Source organism: Sander lucioperca, chromosome 8 (genome assembly GCF_008315115.2).
Source record: "Sander lucioperca isolate FBNREF2018 chromosome 8, SLUC_FBN_1.2, whole genome shotgun sequence".
Taxonomy (NCBI): domain Eukaryota; kingdom Metazoa; phylum Chordata; class Actinopteri; order Perciformes; family Percidae; genus Sander; species Sander lucioperca.
The window spans coordinates 41876798-41898837 of record NC_050180.1 but is presented as its reverse complement, the minus strand read 5'-3'; the positions used below and the strand labels follow the sequence as shown (position 1 = coordinate 41898837).

Genomic DNA, 22040 nt, shown 5'->3' with positions numbered 1-22040 from the left:
CACTTCCCCTCTGTCACCTCACTGAACCAAAAGATGCAGAACCAGAACAAGTAGCATTATAATGTTTTCCAAACCAAATGACAATATAGGTTGTATATTCCTACCCTCTAATACGACCCAGAGGAACATTAGATGAATTAACGCCCTATTGTTGGCAAGAAAATATGCCCCACTACTTTTATTTTCAAACAGGACACGGTCCCCGGTCTCCTTGATGAAAGTCCTGTGTTTGTTTGACCCAGCCACCCCCCCAACCTGCTTTCTTACACGGAATTTGGCGCTCTTATACTTTGTGACCTTATTTAATGCTTTGCTCATATGGCCCCTTCCGTACATTCTGGTGTACTCCAGCAGCACTACAACCCTCTTCACCTGCTAAATCCTCCACTTTATTCACCAGCTGGTCTCTAACTGTCTATTTAAAGTGTCTATGATAAAGCGCTATATAAATGCATGGAATTATTATTATTATTGTAAGAACCGTGAGAGTGAACAAAAACAGTAAAGGTTTGGGCCTTAAAACATGAAAACCGTGAGTTAAAAACACTCGAGAGCTGAGAGGAGCTGCACAGTCAGGAGATAATTCTCTGTGGATTTGTGACTGGCAGCAACCCCTCTCACATTACACATGATAATTGAATCCCTTTTTCTTGTTAAAAAAATCTAAAACATTCCACTTGATTAAATTACTGCATTGGCAGACACGATAGAAACTGAAAAACATCACTTTTCAGTAATGATTGCATCATATGTTAATTGCTCATGCTGATGCTTGTTTGTCTTCACACCTCTGATTGCAGTGACACCTCATTGGTCGAGATGTCATCATCTGACTAACCCATGCAGGTGTGAACAAACTTCCTGTCCAGAGGGGTTCAGCACACCTCCTTTAGGAGCCACTAATGGGCTGCAAAACATAGTTCATAGAGAGACTAATCAAATCTCATTGGACCTGACTGTTTGTATGTCTGATGATGCCATATACACAACAAAGTAAATGGTCATTTAGCCCATCAAACACTGATCTACTGGGAGATGAGTTTGGAACTTCAGTTTTAGCTCTGCTCATTAAGACACCATACTGTAGCATACACACAAACTTTGTCTCATTTAACTTGCTGAAGAGTTTGTTTGAATGCAGTTTTTATTTTTAATACCGTTTGATTGTTAACAGGGCCTGAAATTAACTTTTTTGGCCACCAGCACCACACCGTGGCAGGTACATTCACAGTTTTACCCCCCGATGGCAAAATTCATTTGTATTTGGTGCATGGTTGGGTGTTGATTTCAGGCCCTTGTTATAAGTATGAGGGGTATCTCTGTGGTTCTTCACCTGTACCTTATTGTTAGGATACACTTTCACCTTTAGGAGGGGTTAGCACTTCCTATGTTGATCTGTGATTTGGACATATATAAACAATCTGAGTTTAGAACATCTACTGCCTACTAGAACTTCCTATGTGTCGTGTCTTGTTTGATGTTGTTTTACATGCTGCCTCGTGTATTTTTCCGCCTCTGTGATTGTCTGTTCACCCTGATGTGTTCCACCTGTTCATCAGCCCTCAGGTCACCTGTCTCTCCTTACAACCCTCGTTGCCTCGTGTATTTAGTCTGTGTGCTCGTCTTTGTCTAGTCTCTGTTTGTCATCGTACCTTGTGTTAAGAAGTTCTGCATATGTGCTGACAGATTTATGTTTATTTACTGGAAAATAATAAGAACAAAAGACAACTATCACCTTAAATAAACACTTGTATGATAATATATTGAGAATTCCAGAGCTGGTAGTGACACTAATATTTTTGCAGACTACTTCATCTGCTTCTGCAGTCATACTAACAAACCCTCCTCATTTTCCATGGGAGACTCCTGTTTGTCATTGCCCTCTCCTGGTTTCCTCCCAGGGTCACACCTCTACTGTTTCTCTCCCAATTTATGACACATTTTCACACCTATTTTTTCCTTTTTATCATCTCAACCTCTTTCTGGCACAAAACAGTGAGTTTAAGCAGCGAGTTTAAGCCCTAAGACTCTAAAAGTATACAGTTTCCATACAGACAACAATACAGCTACACCAAATGTTATCATGGCATGCAAGTGACGCAGAAGGACAGAGATCCTCGTCCTCTTCAGACAAAGAGAGATATGGAGACTAAACGAAATACTCAAGCCAGAGGGGCTTATTATTCTACATTCTTTCCTGAGAGTTAAAAGAACTAGTGCAGTGTCTGTTCAAAATGTGCCTGTTTGGAACGGGCCGATTACTTGGCCTGTGGTATTGTTGCTTGTAGCTTTCTCCAGAACCATTGTACCCCAAAATTACTTACAAAAGGACCCCAGAGCACTTAATATAAAACCAAACTGTCAGCAACTCAAAATGATATAGTGTCAGGCTTTTGTTTGATATAGTGTCCGCAAAAAAAAGCCTTTTAAGAGTTTCCCTGTTAGTGAAATGCTCTGAGTGAATTTAAGCTAAACTTTTATTGTGAAGGGTAGACGTGAAAAAAGTGAAGCCAGCTTTATGGAAGTGCGTGCTTAACCAGAGTTTCTAAAGTTAGGTTTGGTTTATGCACAAAACCCTAACTAAACTACAACTGTTTCACAATGTTAACGACATGTTAAAAATGGCAGCCTATACGTTTTATGACATGTTAACCAACAAGAAGCTGCTGCTCTCTTCCAGCTTGTTTAAACTTGAGGTAAATTGGCAGAGTGGGGTGAAGGCACCCTGTCTCACAACCCTGCAAACACGTCCAGTTGGGGCCCACATGGGCCTCACTTGGGCTAGTTGGGCTTCGGCTGGGCATGGGCTCAGAGTGGGCTTTGTTGTTGGGCCCCACATGGGCAGTAGATGGGCTAAACTAAGTGGCTCCAGCTGCGCTCCACTCCTAAGATATTCAAAACTGATTATGTCAGGCATGCATGCTATTTTTAACAATAGCCATTGGGCTAGGGCCACTTTTTATACAAATTGTATTAGGCTATTAAGCTATTTAGAAGGGTAGCCATAGCAATTTAATAGTGCATACTTGAGTGGCCGGGTTAGCTCAGTTGGTGGAGCGAGTGCACATGTGTAGGGGTTTGCTCCTCGACGCAGCGGCTGTGGGTTTAACTCCGACCTGCGGCCCTTTGCTGCGTGTCATTCCCCCTCTCTCTCCCCTTTCATGTCTTCATCTGTCCTGTGGAAATAAAGGCCTAAAAATGCCCCAATAAAAATAATCTTTAATTGCATACTTGACACCTGCTGCTTGGTTGTCAAAACAATGATGATTTTTTTGTAGCTGTTGATGTTGTATTGAGCCTAGGAATGAGTGGGCTGGTAGGTCCATTCTGGAGAAGGGGTGATGTGCTAGTGCAAAGCATTAGGCCTTAACAGAGACTAATGCTATCTTTCAAATAGTGTACTGATCACATTGAAGGCTACTAGAAGAGGAGTTGGTAAAATCAGCCACATTAATACCAGCTTCAACAAACTATATTATTTGCAGCTGTACTCTAGAGTTTGTCATTTCCGATCCCCTGTAATCATAGCTAAAAACTATTTTAAATAAGGAGTGTTCAGAAAGAACTAAAAGGAGCAAAATATCAGCCCAATGGATGCCATGGATGCCAGAACTCTTATGTCCACTGACAGATCTTGTAATGTGACGAATATGGCTGGGGGGGTCCTACTACCACTTTGGAATCGAAAATGCTCTCATATCGAACTAACATCTTTAGGATATTTAGCAAATGTGACTGATACTCTCACACTCAAAACAACATTGATGGATTGCCCTTATTCTGTAGCTCCAGTATGAGTCTGTGGCCTATTCTGGGTAGGATTAAGGAAATTCCAGGGTGTAGTGTGTTTGTAATTGGAGTGTACTCAGGTGCGTCCAAACCTGCAAACGTGCAAGAATATGAAAGCTGTTTCTCAGAGTGGTATTGGGAACAATGGTGTACATTTCAGGGTAGCATTACGCAATGCTTTTATTTGTGATGCACCTGCTCGTGCCTTTCTTAAATGCTGCAAAGGCCATACGGGCTATTATGGGTGTGAGAGGTGCACTCAAAAAGGCCAGTACATGAATGGGAAGGTGGGCTTATCCTGAAATATCAGCAGAGCTCAGGACAGATTTGGTAGGCAAGGCTATCAACTCCACCAACTGTCAGCCTCCCCCCTAAATGATCTGGGTATAGGTTTAGTTCCCAGTTTTGTGTTAGATTAAATGCACCTTGTGTGCTCGGGGGCAATGCGTAAGTTAATATTTCTTTCAGTGACTTGCCCACATGGGGCCACCATGGAACCCCCGGACAAAATTAACTGGACTGCCCAGATGGGTCCCACTCACCAGCCCATATCCAACCCATATGGCCCCACATGTGTGTGTTGATAGGGAACTGACAGAGAAAACAGGCCTTCACCTAAACCAATTAGTGGCAAACGGAGAAGTCGAGTGGCAGCAAGGGTTGTTGAGAAATTAAATCCTCACCAGCTAAAACGTTTTCATCCCTCCTTTAACGTAGTAAAAGTTGCGGCCAAATGGCCCTTGAAACGTTGCCATGCCGGGTACACGCCTCCAAAGGTCTCCCATTGTGTGTGGAAAAACAAGCACATGGCCAAGAAGTCAGCCTACAACAAGGCACGGCTGGCAATCACTGATCACAGCCCCCAGCTGCCTCTCGTTTGCCCTCGTTAGGCCAGGATAAAAAGAGCCACACAAACCAAGGCAAGTTAGTCTGCGTTTGCCACTCAATCTAACCACTGCTCTCTGTTCTGCACCCAGAAAGCCCATAACTCAAGCCAAGGACGACTGGAGTCGAAGGACTCGTCAATTTCCACTGGAACTCTAAGCCTCCGGTCCCCTCCTTGCCAAACTACACCGGTGAGCCCCTCTACTGCACCTTGCCTACCCAGCTGAATTCCCCAAACCAACCCTGCACACTAGCCACGCCACGAGGGAGCTACATCACTGCACTCTTTATTTTGCTGTACTAAGACAAATAAAGTAACCACCTTGGTGGGTTTTCACTGCAATTTGATTCTGGTCCATTCTTGTCCTGCCACAAAGTAAACAGAAATCTCTTATCGTACTGAAATGTGAGAACACAAATTTAAGAAGTATCTCTTGGGATATGGGTAAACCTTTGCCACTAACTCATCCTTCACACACCTTGCACTGCCGTAGTCCGAGGCTGGCCTAAAGTCTGGACTCCAGATGTTTTTCTATTGCCTCAGATTTCTCTTGGACTCGTTGGTAATTGCACTTAGACTTGTCTCGGACTTGGCCATTAGTCTCACCAAATATTCTAGTTGGTCTCCAAGTCCTGCATTACATACTTTTTCTCAAGTAAACCATTGAATCACGCTGGTTCAGAAAACAGGTATTTCTTTCAATTCAAAATCCATCTAGAACAGGCATTGACATTGGTTGCCTGGTATACGCCTGGCTGCATCATATGAGGAGGCATTGTGGGTTCTTCAGGACAAGTAATAAGTTCAGTGGCGTAATGAGCCAACACCGGGCCCTTATGTAGGATTATCAAGGTGGGCCCCCCTGTTACAGCATGTGATGACGCAATGTCCACGAGTAAGCTACCATGAATAGGAAAGGATCATAGAGACACAGCATAGATGAGATGAGATGACTGTGAAAATCAGGAGTAGCCTACGCGCACCACAACAACAAAAAAACACTGCTGGTGACGGAGCACTTTAAGACCGGCAAGAGACTGGATGCGTGGCGTTTTCTATGTCTTTACACACCAAAAAAGTGTCTGACGTGGCGCTGCTGCTGCTGCTAGCCTTGTCTGTACACATGGATGTTTCCCATTGATAAAATGAAATACCATGTTAAACATAAATATATACTGATTTGATTACAGCAAAGACAAGGTCGGCAGTATAGTATAAAAGTCAGAGAATATAGTATGTCAAAAAAACTCAGTATAGTATGTATATTACCTATAATTTAAATAATTAACAGTTGATATGGTTATGATTATAGACCATGTATTTATAATTGTACACGTCTTCCTGCTTAAAAACCCTTAATTATGAATTAAATATAAAATTATCTGCTACAGGTAAAAGTTCACAATGTTTTGTGTAAAAACGAAGAACTGGAGAGCTTGTTGGAACTTGTCGTTGTGAAAATAAGATGGTGGTCTTTGGTAGGAGGGTATTAACAAATCCAGTGAGCATCAAGAAAAAATCCAATGCACTCCTCTTAGAAAAAAAAAGGTAAAATGCCTTTATTACATTCTAACCAGAATACGATTTAAAAACATTGTATGTTTTGTGTGTTAGTGAAACAGAGGCATGCATCTCTCTGTCCCAGGATCTTTTTTAGATGCTGCCACTGGATGGAGCCAAAGTTGAACTGTTTTTAAATCCTACACTCAGTGGCCTTGTTACTGTAGTTCACAATCTCTAAACAAGTACAGTACTACAACATGATAGTTAATCCAAAGGTTGTGTATTATATATGAACATAAATGTTCTGTGTACCTTCCAGATAATCTGCAGACTGTCAGCAGCTTCTTGATGTCCATCAGTTGATCCTGCAGCTCCTGAAGGAGAGAGGAACAGGAGGAAGGAAGGAAGGAAGGAAGGAAGGAAGAAAGAGAGGAAGGAAGGAAGTTAAGGAGAGGACAGTCAATAGAAATAACAGAATAAAGTTAGTGGTGCTGTTGTGTTCTCTGTGTTGGACCTGCTTTGAAGTGATTCAAGAACATTTGACTGACTTTTTGCCAGTGATGGAAGAAGTACTCTGATATCTGAAGTAAAAGAACAACAATGAAAAAACATTACAAGTTAAAGTCCAGCATTCAAATGTCTGCAGTGCTTTAGTAAAAGTACAGAAGTATTATCAGTAAAATGTACTCAAAGTAGTGCAGTAAAAGCCGTAAAATGTCTCTTGTGACATTATTAGATATTAATACTGGAGCATCAATGGTGGAGCAGCGTGTTACTGTTGTAACTCCTCACGCTGAAATCTGGCGCTCTTATACTTCGTCACCTTACTTCCTGCTTTGCTCCCGTCATTATGGTTCCATACAACGTACATTCATGCATCCGTTTTCATTTTGGGACAATTTTGTTGAAAGAAACCCATATTTCTGATATTCCAGTTCTTCTGAATTGTTAAAACATTTAACCCCATTCTCTGAACCAAATGCTCAGCGGCCTAAACCCATTTGTCTAATCGATCACTCTTTTGGCAAAACCCTGAACACATCCTCACTCCCTAAAACACATTTCATACTGTGATGCACTAAACACAACTACAACACAGTTATCATCGTTCACACACCACTCTAAATTGTAAACATGTTTCTACTGAGGTGATCGACCCAACTGTAGAAAATGTAATCCAGATCCGAGTGCACAGATGTGATGCTGAGGCATTGACTTTGATATCACGGTGCCACAATATGTTTTAGTGTACTGTCATGTGCTTTTCATTTCATTTTCTTTCTTCTTTGGCCGTTTGCAGTTGGACTACTGTATTGTTCTACAAGTTCCTATGTACAGACATTCTATATTGTATTTCTTGCACTACTTGCAGTGTACAATATATTCACTGTACAAGTTTTTTTTTCATTGCAAAATGTGTTTACTGTATGAAATGTTTGATTTTGCCAGCAGAGTCAGGTGTTTTGTGAATATAGTTTGAGAATTTGTGTTTTGTATTTATAGTTTTGGGAAAATGGGTGAGGGTTTCAAGAAATCTTAGAAGAAGTCTTAGCAATGGAGAAAAACTGCAAAAATCAAATTGAAAACGGGTCAAATTGACCCGAGGACAACACAAGGGTTAACTGACCCTGAACTTTTCCAGCTCCTTCACTCGGCTGTAGAGTCTTTCAGACACAGGTCAGGTCAAACAGCAGCTGCTGCCACACGGACTCCTGCAGCTGTTTGGAGAAATCACTCACAGGGGATCTGCAATATTCAGAATGCAAAATGATTATCTTAAAATAAAAGATATAGTGTCTCTTACATCACATACAGTATGAACAAGTATCTAAGTGGTCTTGAAGAGGATTCTCTTTTTCTGTCTCTCATTTGGACTCGGTCTTGACTAGTCCTGGTCTTGGACTTGACAAAGGTTGACATGACTACACCAATATCACCTTGTCATCTCAACTTTTTTACTTCATTTCTATCCTGCAAAATACAAGTCAACAGCTCCATCTTCTGGCAAGTCAGCAGAGCATTTCATGAATAACTGTGGCAGTTTAAGTGTGCAGATAATGTAGCTCTACACTGAACAATAATTGTTGCATGGCACAGGCTGCTATACTAAGGGTGTTTTTGCAGGCATCTGTCATCCAAGTGGACCGAAAAGTGGACCACCAAAGAAGGACTCAGGCTTTAACAGCTGCCTCATTTAGTTTGGTTGAATCACTCTAGGGTTGGTTTTCCCCCTTGGTGCGGTCCGTTTTGGGCAGCTTTGAATGCACCAATCCCACTCAGATGCCCAGGAGTATGAAGACTAATACATCACCTAGTTCTGTTTTTGTTCTGGAGTTTTCAACATGTCATTATTGTCTCTTATCATTTGAAAATAAGATGGTGCTCTTTGGTAGGAGGGCATTAACAAATCCAGTGAGCATCAAGAAAAAAATCAATGCACTCCTCTTTTTTGAAAAAAAGGTAAAATTACTTTATTACATTCTAACTAGAATAAGTTTAAAACATTGTATGTTTTGTGTGTTTGTGAAACAGAGGCATGCATCTCTCTGTCCCAGGATCTTTTTTAGATGCTGCCACTGGATGGAGCCAAAGTTGAACTGTTTTTAAATCCTACACTCAGTGGCCTTGTTACTGTAGTTCACAATCTCTAAACAAGTACAGTACTACAACATGATAGTTAATCCAAAGGTTGTGTATTATATATGAACATAAATGTTCTGTGTACCTTCCAGATAATCTGCAGACTGTCAGCAGCTTCTTGATGTCCATCAGCTGATCCTGCAGCTCCTGAAGGAGAGAGGAACAGGAGGAAGGAAGGAAGGAAGGAAGGAGGGAAGGAAGGAAGGAAGGAAGGAAGGAAGGAAGGAAGTTAGTTAAGGAGAGGACAGTCAATAGAAATAACAGAATAAAGTTAGTGGTGCTGTTGTGTTCTCTGTGTTGGACCTGCTTTGAAGTGATTCAAGAACATTTGACTGACTTTTTGCCAGTGATGGAAGAAGTACTCTGATATCTGAAGTAAAAGAACAACAATGAAAAAACATTACAAGTTAAAGTCCAGCATTCAAATGTCTGCAGTGCTTTAGTAAAAGTACAGAAGTATTATCAGTAAAATGTACTCAAAGTAGTGCAGTAAAAGCTGTAAAATGTCTCTTGTGACATTATTAGATATTAATACTGGAGCATCAATGGTGGAGCAGCGTGTTACTGTTGTAACTCCTCACGCTGAAATCTGGTGCTCTTAGACTTCATCACCTTACTTCCTGCTTTGCTCCCGTCATTATGGTTCCATACAACGTACATTCATGCATCCGTGTTCATTTTTGGGTAATTTTGTTGAAAGAAACGTTCTGCCATTCTACTGATGTCATTGATGTCATCATAGTCCTTACAGAAGGTTTTGTATCCAGCCTGGAGATCCAGAGTTTTTCGGGGTCTTTGTGTAATAAATCCAAACTGTTACATACAAGATTAATACTCTTAATGTCCATAATTAATAATTTTCTGACGTTTATCGCGGCAAGCTCTGACGTAACCATCTATTTAGTTTCCCATCATGCTCTGGGAGATGCTTCTTTATATCCTGTTAACCAATGGAAGGCTGGTCCGTCATACATTAGGCCAGCAATACGTCATCAGAGGGACGAAAATAAGATTCTATATTGTGAAGAGGGATCACCAGAGGGCAGAATAGTTAGATATCACCAAAGATCGTCTATACATAACTATTCTAAACCGTTCTACAGAGAAGAAGGGCATTACTGTTTGCCTGTATTATATTATTATTATTATTATTCCTAAGAAATCCGTGTTCCCATGCATGAAAACTCACCAAACTCACACAAGTCCAGTCCTATGCCAAACGCAATCAGTGCAATATCTGTGCCAATAGTCCTGATCAGGGACGTCACTAGGATTTAAAGACAGGGGGTGCTTAGCTCCCAGGGTATTTGTAACTTGCGTTTGCAAAATCTTTGCACTCACATCTTTTGTTACTGTACTAGAGTTACACTTATGTCAATAACCAGTCAAGAAACCAAGATGTTAACAAGTAAAAAGTGACAGACATATCCTCTTCTTCCATTTCTACTCTGTTCAACAAAAGTTACTGTAATGTTAGCTTTTAGGTTATGTTTAGACGGAAATGTTCTAAAGAGAAAACGCAAAAGTGGCGTTGCATTCTCACTTTTTATTCCGCTTTTAGACGAGCGTTCTGGGGGGGAAATCTGCGTGCATATGGTGATGCAAAAGTGTGTGAAATTCGATGTAGTATGCACACCAGGAGGCTAGGTCTGGCACCACCAAGTCTACGTTCCTGCGTAGAACCTTCCTTCTACTTCTCTCCCTAGAACCAATTGAACAACAAAAGCTGACAATTTTGTCTGGACCGACAGGGCGTGGACTGGGAGTCCTGCCAGTCAAAATATATAGACATATGGACCGAATTTCTTCAGCAGTATCCTGTAGCTGGAGGGACGTCATATCCACACGAGAAAGACTATCTGTAAAAGTCAGATATCATCAAAGCTGAAAGCCATCAGGACCAAGTATAGGCAGGCTGTGGATACCTAACGGAGGAGTGGCCATGGGCGAGTAATCACTCTATATTTTGATTCATGCAACGAAATATGGGGTGGGTCGCCAGCCACCACAACAATAGAGGCTGCAGACTTTTGCCTTTTTACCCTTTAGACGGGAACGCGACAGTGGACCGTTTTTAAGATCCAAAAACGCCGTTGCCGTCTAAACGAAAGGCACATCTGATACAATATATTTATGTTTTCACCCGCGAGCGTTCTTGTGTAAATAGGGCCTAGAACGGGCATTGACATTGGTCGCCTGGTATACCAACATGGTTTCACGGCAGTTCGTTTAATTGTCACGTTTTTTTTAATCTATTGATTCGTGTACAACAACACGTTTATCTCGTTTTTTTCGTGGTGGCCAGCATGAAATGGGAACCATCTATTCAGAGGTTGGTTTTAGGAAAAAAACAATGGGGAAAGGACGCCTCACACGCCGGGAGACGGCCGCGGGGGACGCGCGACAATAACGGGACAGTTGTGGTTAGGAAAACAACGGGGAAACAAAATGCAACACGCAGGACGCGATCCCCGGTCTCCTGGATGAAAGTCCTGTATTGTTTGACCCATCAACCACCCCGACCAACCTCCCTATGCAGATTTCAGCTTTTCATACTACTCCCTACCGTATTCGTGCTGTGATCACGAAATATGCTTCCCATTGAAATACATTACTTTACATTTTCGTACTGGCCACCACGAAAAAACGACAAAAACGTCCCCGTGAACACGAATCAATAGATTAAATATCGTGACCATTTCATGAACTGCCGTGAGACTGGGTGGGGTATACGCCTGGCTGCATCATATGAGGAAGCATCGTTCATTTTCATTTGGGCCACAGACACACATGTTGCCGAGCACTCTGTAGTATGGATTCTTCAGGACAAGTAATAAGTTCAGGAATGGGAACATATCAATTATTTCAGTGACACCTGTGTTGCATGTTAATAAAGTTAATAATATGGCCTAATGTGATCCTATAGTGCTTATTGAAAATAATAATGCAAAATGATCAGTCTGCATTGAGGCCAGTGCAAGCCTTTTCAGCAGGAATATCAACAATTCTAGTGCCTTATTTACTTCTGTTGAAAAGTGAACCTACATAGTTACGTCATCTATCTCTCCCAAAATCTACTCCTCTCACCCTAACCTCACTCCTCTTTCCTCCCCACCTACCTCCCCCCTCTTTCCCACCCTACTTACTCCCCCCCCCCTCCTCCCCTTCCTTCCTCCTCCCCCACCAGTTCTTTCTGATGCACAACCCGGTCCTTCAGGCCTCTGTACGTCGGAGGTGGGGGTGCCCGGGGCGCCCAGGGGGCCCGGCGAGGTGACTCAGCTCCCAATCTAACTCCCTAAACGTAACCCAAGACGACAGGTGAGAGTGGAAATATTAACCCACTGCCGGCCAAAGAACGGCTTGGATTGGTTCAGGCTGGTTCTGAGTCCCTTGCCTGCCCCTCTGCCTCCTCCACCCCACCCCCTTCACTGCCTGACACAACCCACATTGCACACAGCAATGGAATAACCAATGTTGCTCTGCCTTGCAGTAACACCATGTCATCTCTTTCACCTACAGAGTCCATGACATCCCACCAACAGCAGAGGGAGCCAGAGCTGTTAGCTGCGGGGCCCTGTGGGAGAAACCCAATCACTGAGGTGGATATCAAAACGATGATGATAAAGGGACAAATGAAAAGAGAAAAGCTGATTCCACCCCAAACATCTGAGTTATCCACCTCTATCCCAAAGAGGGTCTCTGCGGCAGCGCCTGGCTCCCCAGGACGCCCGGAACCACACACACACCCACGCACATTCAAACAACTACAAGACTGGTCCCTGGAGGTGGGGAAGAGGACCCTTTTTCTTGGGGACTCCAACCTCTCACACATTCCAACTTTCACAGACCCACACATACAGGTTGACAATTACCCTGGAGCTACCTTCCACCACATAACAGCCATCTTAAAAAAACTACACCCACAACCAGACACACAACACATCATACTTTCATTTGGACTTAACAACTTCCTCTCTGAACACAAACAGACTACCATACTCAAACAGCTACAGCAGATGGTAAAAACTGGTCACACTACATTTCCTAACGTCACCATTTACATCCCTGTAATAAACTTCTCCAACAGGTTGAACAGACGCCAACAGGCCCTACTAACCACCCTCAATAACACAATAACCTCCAAATATACTTTTGCAGAAATCAAACCACTCCTTTTCCAAACAGCCAAAGACAACATTCACTGGACAGGGGACACGGCCGAGATGTTGTTCAAGTACTGGAAACAGCAATTAAACTACTAACGGGGACCAACTGTCAGAATACAACCCCCATTCATTCAAACATAACCAATCTCTCTGCTGTTTTCTCCCTCACACCCTCACAGCTGGAGAGACTGGAAAAAGGCCTCACTTTCATCCCTACACCCAAACCTCCTACCCAGCCGGAGCTCAGGGGGGGCTACACACCTTTCACAGGAGGCTTAAACTTTTGGACCACTTCCGGGGAGTGCAGAGATGGGAACCTGTGCTCTTCACCGGACCGTCCCACTGGGAACCACATACTGACACATTATCATCACAAATAGCACAGTTAATCAATAAAAACAACCAAACACACTATTAATTCATTAGGTAATAACAAACACATGAAACCTGCAGACAAATGGAGCCAAATAGTCATCCAAGATGAGAACAATTACATATTAGAAGCTAACAGTTACATGACAACACATACTACAGACCACTTACTCACCCATTACAATTAGAAACACAAACATTTCTCAGGGACATTACAGACAACCTTTATCACAACAAATACATTAACTTAAAACAGAAAAAATACCTGGACGGTCCCGATGAGCCAGGTCTCACCTCTTCTACCTCCTCCCAAAGATCCACAAGCCTCCTGTGACTTGGACAGTCCCCTCTGTTGTTCCGGTCAGTAGACCAATAGTAAGTGACAGTGGATCAGAATCATATCACATTACAGAATACATAGACCATTTCATTAGCCCACTTTCTAATCTCCACCCTAGCTACATCAAAGACACATACTAATTTGTTAATTAAATAAAAAACCTTCAAGTCCCCAGTCCCCCACACTCTCCTCTTTTCAATAGATATAGACTTATCTAACATAGAAACACCACTTGGCCTCTCTGCCATAAAACACATTTTTGATAAACACCCAGACCCATCCAGAACCGACAGCCAAATTGTACAGTTACTCTAGATCACACTCACCAGAAATGACTTTTAAAATTAAACACTATGTCCAGCTGTGTGGGTGTGCAATGGGCTGTATGTACTCACCATCTCCCTGGCCCATTGGGAGGAAACAGTATTCCATAAACTCCCCATTAAACCTCTGCTTTATTTCCGGTACTTGGCAGTGGCGGATGCAGAACGGGACAGATGGGTGGGCCTGGATTAAGTCGAGGTGGGCCTGAATCTAGGCAGTTGTCCCGAATCATCCACATAGTTCCCGAATCCAGGAAATGATACTAGAGCAGCAGTCTTAATTGCCTGATGAAAAATTTTTTTTAAATAAGCCAAAATATCAACAAACTATCTACTATTTTCAACATACTAGGTCATAGTTTGGACCTTAAGCAAAACATTATTTCATCTCATGTATTGTTTTCTTGTCACTGTAGAAATGTGTTTCTTTATGTTGAACATTGGAAGCATTTGAGCAGAAGAGGACCGTAAAGTGCTCTGATATTGGCGAATTTGTGTTTCTAAGATGGCGAAGGAATGTCCCGCCCTCATCCACCTCTGATTGGCTGGTATCCGCTGCCTTTGTTTGTTGGATTGGTTAGGTTTAGGCATGAGGAAGGAGATTTGTTAAGGTTAGGGTGAGAATACCAGAGTAAGCCAATCAGAGGCAGGGTAGGGCGGGACATGTCTTCACCCTCCTAGGAAACATAAATTTGCCTCCGTTTGTGCGTCTTCTTCTGGACTGGTTTAAACCGACAGAAAGCTGCAGGAGCTTCTGCTTCTGACCTGCGGGGAGAAACCCAGCCTTCACCCCACACACAGTGAGAGTTCACACACACACACACACACACACACACACACCCAGCTGCAGACATTCACTCCCAGTAGCCTACTATGTCCACTTTCTGTGTGCTGAGCCTCAGCTAAAATGAGTGAGTGCAACTTGTTTAGCCATACTAAAGCAAAATCCAGATACCATGACACTTCTAGCCAACGTTACCGTTGTTCGTGCCTGATTTAATAGTGCTACATTGATGTTACATTGACCAATGGAAACACCAACACACTTAACTTTTTAAATAGTTATCAGTCTTACTTATAATTGTACTGTTTTTAACATGTTATAGATGAAATACACCACATACAGTACTAATATCCATGTTTAACTATACCGAGTAGTATTTATGTATTTGTTTGTGAATTTCTATTTGGGCGGGCCAGCTGTCAATGTGGGCGGGCCAGGCCCGTCCAGACGACATCTTCGGCCTCTGGGACAACACCAAACAGACTTTTTTACTTTTCTGGACATTCTCAACTCACAACACCCTAAAATAAAACTCAAATGTACCCTACAACCTGTCACAGTGGAGTTCCTCGGCACACGGGCCTTCTTCCGCAGCTCCGGCGACCAGACGAAAACAATAGCCACCAAAGTTTATTACGAAGACACCGACCGCCATGCACTTCTCCATAAAACCAGCTATCCCCCTAAACACACGTACAGAGGCCTCATTACGTCCCAGTTGATACGCTTCCACAGAATTTGCACCTTCCCGGAGCATGTGGAGGACGCCACCAGTACACTTTTTAGTGCGATGAGGTTGAGGGGTTACTCGAGGTGCTTCCTTTGAGGTATAAAGGCGGAGGTCAGCGGCAGTTTTACCATCAAAGAAAAAACATTATTATCCGGCCGTCTAGCTCGACCCTCGTCCCCCTGGTTATTACCTACTCAGAGAGTCTGAGGAACCTAGTACCAGCTATCAAAAGGAACTTCCAGGGGGCGGGGGAAGAGTGTGACGTGCTGAGAGACTGTCGTATGATCTCTGCCTACAGGAGGAACAAGAATCTAAAAGACATTTTAGTCCATACCAACCTCAACAGAAACAACAACAACGCTAGGGAGGTGCTTTGAGGTTCTGATATTGGTTTTATACGTCTCCCCCACATTTTTAACCCCCACAGCAGAGTTGGTTTTAACCCGGGGCAGGTCCTGCAGCACACAACCATCAATGTGGTTTATGCACTTAGGTGCAGGGCCTGCCACAAACTGTATGTGGGGGAGACAAGAAATGCACTTTATTTAAGGATCAAGCAGCATCAGTACATTTAAAATAAGGCCGATGGCACAACTGTTTGATCTGCACATTTTAAACTCCTCGCTATCAAAATGTTGAGAGTGTGGGCCTGGAGAGCAACAGAGCCTGGACCACGGCTCAACAACCAACCTTTTAACCCCCCCTGCTTTCTCTTCTTTTCCTTATTTCCTTCATTTTCTTTTTTATATGACTTTTCTTATTGCTTTAATCCATATTTATGATTAATAATAACTGTGTATTTGTTTTAATATTTACATATTTATATCTTTTCTAGCATGATTTTTAGATTGTATTCTTCTTTCCTTTTCGGGGGTTAATTTCCAGCTGCAGAGGGGGTCCCACCAAATATGTTTCTACGGATTTTTTAATAAATATTTTTAAAAATACCTTGGTTGTCCTTTATAATTTTTGCTCTGCCTTATCTATATTTTAATAATAATTGTATTGTGTTTCTTTCCCTATTCTTAATCTGTATTATTATTATTATTATTATTTATTACACATTGAATTAACTGCCTCAAGATTTTAACATGATAATACACATGCCATTGATTTTATGCATGACTAACAGTGTGGTGATTTATGATGTATTTTAAATTATTTATGGTTATTTATTTATTTTATATATATTTTACTTTTTAAGCACTTTTAAACCTCAGCACTTATTACCAATCTGTAATGGTATGTGTACTTTTTAACCTCAAGGGCAAGTAGTTCAGATAGTATTTTAGACTTTTTAAATATGTTTAGTCGTTTTCAATGTTAAATAATATTCCTTCATATTGGGATTGATTTTTTTATATGTCGACGCTGGGGCATTTATTTTCATAAATGTCTATATTTTTTCAATAGATGTGAAGTATTGATGTTGTAATGTCTCCAGGAGAGAGGCCAGGGCAGGTGTGGAGCTGACCTTTTATTTAAAGTTGGATTCTCCCGCTGTGCGTCCTGTCCAGTGGTTCGTTTAACCTGCTTTTAATATCTGCCTTTCTTTGAAGCAGCGTTTATATAACCAAACTTGGTTTTTTAAGGAGGTTTTTAAGTGGTTTATTAACACCAGTGGTCCCCTTGTGCCCGTGCCCCTCACAGCGCCCATCCCGGGCGTTGGGTTTTAACCCAATCCTAACCCTAGTTTCTCCCTCTGACCCTAATGAATCCCTCCATTCCTGACCTTAACCCCAGACACCACCTTTCTGGATGATGTCACATTACGGGACACTGTTGTTTTTCTGTTGTTGATGTTTTTAAATGAAGTCCTGCTGCTTTAACAGAGTGGTCCATTTAAATGAACGAGAGGGCTGTTTTCTCTACAGACTAAATGCTGCTTCACACCTCAGAAACGGTCATCACTTAGTGAGATTTTGGGACAATTGGAAAATAGCCTTTAACCCCCCCAGTGGCCATGAAGAGTATCTGGTTGTGTCTCTGACTCTGATCAATGCCCTGCAGGCTTGAAAACCTTAGAGACACGGTCAACAAATGGGTCTTTGTCTATCTGGATGATGCAGAGGTCCCTGGCTGGTTTTACTTTCTACACAAAATTCATCTGCTATTACATATCTGTTGCTGCTCCACTCCATCACCCCCCCACCCACCCCCAATATCACCTGTAGATAATCCTGTCTTCTCAAATAATCTGTTGTTCAACTTGTTGCCAAAAATAGTGTTTTATATACTACTGTCATAGAGACAAGAGATGTTATACAGGGATCAAATATGAATGACACTAAACTGAAATGATTAATACAACTTGGTGAAGGGGCCAGGATCTTATTATACTGACAGTTTGATGTCAAACACATTTACTGTTCAGAAGTGATGTTTTTCTATACTTGATGGGAAAGTGTGGTTGGTCAGGGGCATCTATTTTATTAAATGGACACTAACTACTTGGATGATGCTCTCACCAATATAGTGACATGAACACACAGCTTTAGGAGCTCTTTTGTTGTGTTGGGATGACATTTTTCCTATCACAAAGAAAAAATACTCTTTATACATGTCATGCATATGTAAATATGTGATTACTTAAAAAACAGTATATGGTGCTTATGACTCTCTTTAAATACAGCAGCATCAAAGAGACAAAATACACAACAAGATAAAGCTGAAGGACAGGCCTTTCATTTGTTGATTATACACAATTTAGACTTAAAGACAGGAAAGGATATTTTCACGTTCTGTATACAACAACTGATCAGTGAACAGCAGGAACATTTTCATTCCTTTTTTCCTCAGACCGAGTCTGATGTCAGTCTACAGCATGTTGGTCTCAGAGGAGCCAGGCTGCAGCATCTCAGTCTAAAACAAGGCATAGATCACAGGGTTTAGACAAGAGTTACAATAATACAGATGGACTGAAAATGATGCAGGTGAAGCAACTATCAAGTTGTCAGTGATGAGTTAAAGCAGTAAAACAAGGCATAGATCATCAATTAATGTTATACAGGGATCAAATATGAATGACACTGGACTGAAATGATTAGAACAACCTTTCTTCCTAAACTCAAAGGGAACATGATGTTTTTACATACTTCTTTCTGTCTCAGTCAAACAGCAGCCCAGCAGGCTGTGATTTCTGTTTGCAACTAAATGGTTTAAAGCACCAAACATAGAGACATAAATACACAGCTTTAGTAGCTCTTTTGTTGCATTAGGTTGAAATATTTCCTATCACAATGAAAAAAAGTTCCCTAGGAAAAAAACACAAGATAAAGCTGAAGGACAGGCCTTTCATTTGTTGATCATACACAATTTAGACTTAAAGACAGGAAAGCATATCTTCACTTTCTGTATTCTGTACTCACTGAACAGCAGGAACATATTCATTCATTTATCCTTAGAGTCTGATCTCAGTCTCTCTACAGCATGTTGGTCTCACAGGAGCCAGGCTGCAGGATCTGAAGAGTAATAATGAGTTTAACTGCTTTTCTAAACCAGGGGTAAAACAAGGCATAGATCACAGGGTTTAGACACGAGTTACAATAGAACACAAAGAGACCATAGGATACAGATGAAGCACTGACCAAGCTGTCACCTGCAAGAGAGACAGAGTAATATGGGCAGAAACACATTAGAAACACAACTACAAGAACACCAAGATTCCTGGCTGCTTTCAGCTCTGATTTCTTTGCCTTTGGAGTCACTGAAAGCTGGAGTGTGACAGCTGTAATGTGAGAGCGCATGGCACGAGCCTGAGACACAGCCACTGCAAATACTCTCAGATACAGAGCTATGATGAGAATAACTGGAACAATAAAGGTCAAAACAAGATCATAGTCACTGATATATTGTCAATGACAATCACACATTCTCCGTAGCAGGAATTATACCTCCCCGGTTGAGTCAGATTATCCTTTAAATAGAGAAAGTTGTAGGAAACAGAATAGAGCCAACACAGACAAACACAGAGTTTAACTCTGTTCACAGTGATTCTGGTGGTGTAATGCAGAGGATCACAAATAGCCACATAACGGTCAACTGATATGAGCACCATGTCACCTACTGAGGATACGGAAATGATGCCTGAAATATAATTAAACATAGTACAAACAAGGTCACCAAGAAACCAGCAGGATGTGTTTCTGAATATTTCTCCCGGCATCAACACGAGGCCCACTAGAAAGTCTGAGACAGCCAGAGAGAGGAGGAGGATGTTGGTGGGTGTGTGGAGCTGCCTGAAGGAAAAGAGAAAAGCACCATTACACCAACAAGTCCTCATATCTATGTGACAAACAAACATTTTATGTTAGTTCTTTCTGAAATAATGGAAACAATCATTCCAAAAACACTCATGAGTATTTTCCCGACCTGTCATAGAAACAGGCCTTATTCTGAGCAGTCAGTTTGATTATCACAGTATGAGAAGAACAGGTCTTACATTATAATAACATCATCAATATCTCCCCCAAGCATCCCACTAAGCCATGACATTAAGACATCAAGTCAGCATGAACAATACCAGGACCCTGAAACTGACACAAAGTCTTCATAATATCTAAAACTACAATTGTTGAGACAATCATCTTTACCTAAAGTGGGAGACTGAGATGATGACGAGCAGGTTGAGAGCTACAGTGAGCAGAGAGATGGAGTAGAGCAAAGTGTGAATGAGCATCACTTCAAACCGAGGAGGTGTCAGCTTCCTGCAGGAGGTGTTGAAGAGTTGTGGAAAGCAGAGCTCTGCTCCGTCCTGTGTCTCCGTCATCAGTGGGAGGATGAGAGACCTCAGCTCTCTGCTTCAAACTCTGTCCTCCAACTGATTTATCACTTTCTACCCTCGTCTCCACCCCTCCCTTTCTCTCTCTCAGTCTCTGTTGGACACTGATCTCCTTTTCTTTTTTTACATATCACGACGTCATCTTCTACACTTTCTCTGTTAGTCCACAAGCCTTTCAATAATATTTTTTACTCTCAATCCTCTGGTGTTCTGCCTTTCTGTCAATCTTCTGTCACCCCCAGATTCCAGACTTCCAGATCTCGACCCAGCTGAACACATGCAACAGCATGGCCTGGAGCAGGTATAAGTACTTTAATCTTTAGACAGTTGATCAACAGGTCAGTGACTCAGTTTGTTTCAAGCTTACCAAATCCTTAGGTCTTCAACAGCTTCCTCGTTGTCTTTTATGGCGTCATGTTTATGTCATATCTCCCGAGCGTGGTAAAACATGCTCATGAGCAAATAATATAATTTCAACAATCGAGAGTTGTTCAGGCAGCTGTGAGCGTGAAACCAAACATAGGGAGAGAGAAAGAATGGCCCCTTTGAGTGTAAAACCAAGCATCACACACACAGAGCAGCCACCATGTGCCCCTGACTGTCTGCTTTGCGTGCTCTTGAGGACAGACACGCTCTCGCAGGTTAACTCTCCTCTCAAAGTTGATTTCTACTCGCTCTAATGAAACTGACTTTTGACATTGTGGAGGCAGATACCAACGGAGGCACTGGCCCTGACCGTAATAAATACCTGGAATACATCAGATTACAGTGGTTTACTTTTCATAGCTATATGTGTACGTATGGTTCATGATAACAGGGTGTCTGGTTTGAACTTGCTAGGCCATCTCAGTGTCTCGACGACTACCTCAGTAGTGTTTTTCTGTCTTAGTCTGGCCCTCTGTTCCTGCCACTACCCCCAGGCCCATGCACTTCATAAGATTATTCTTTTGGGCATTTTCAGCCTTTATTTTTACAGGACAGCTGAAGACATGAAAGGGGAGAGAGAGGGGGGAATGACATACAGCAAAGGGCTGCAGGTCGTATGGCGAGTGGATTGTGCCTTGGATAACCTACTGAAGGAGACTGTCGTGTGATTAACGTGTGGATTGACTACACCGTCGCCAGTGTACATCCTAGTTGATAAGTACGCCGCCACACCTAGCCAGTCGCCAGACAACGTTGTTCATCTCTGTTTTTAGCTGTAACGTTATATATTTATTATATATATTATATATATATATATATAGTATATTTCGGATAAAAATCCGAAATATACTATAAGTTCTTTATTTATTAAACGTACAATATGTAACTTTCTGCTGCTAGGGGTCTCTAAACCAAAACAATGGATTGTAAACACAGACGTTTGATGACGTTGGGAAGTTGAATGGAATTATGGGAGTTTTTATTGCTAAACACTATCGTTGATTAGAATGCTGTTCACAGACGAGTTTACCCATTCAAGTTTATTCACGTTAAGTTTATTCATTTCATGCTAATAAAATAGCTGCAGTTTCCACAACATAATTACGTTTTTCTTGATTCAATCTGTATTGGTAGCTAGCTAGCTGACCAGTTAGCTAGTGAGCCAGGGCTAACGTTAGCAGGTTTTTTGGCTAAAACCACGCTATCATAGGGTGACCAGACGTCCCCGGTTTCCGGGGACAGTCCCCGGTTTCCGGGGACAGTCCCCGGTTTCGGTGGCCTGTCCCCGGCTGGAGCTGTCC

At 42.0% G+C, this 22040-nt stretch overlaps 1 pseudogene; it reads right to left on the bottom strand.

Annotated features, from left to right (window-relative positions):
- Positions 1-18953: 18953 nt before the first annotated feature.
- On the bottom strand, positions 18954-20301 carry LOC116054859 (annotated as a pseudogene).
- Positions 20302-22040: the final 1739 nt, after the last annotated feature.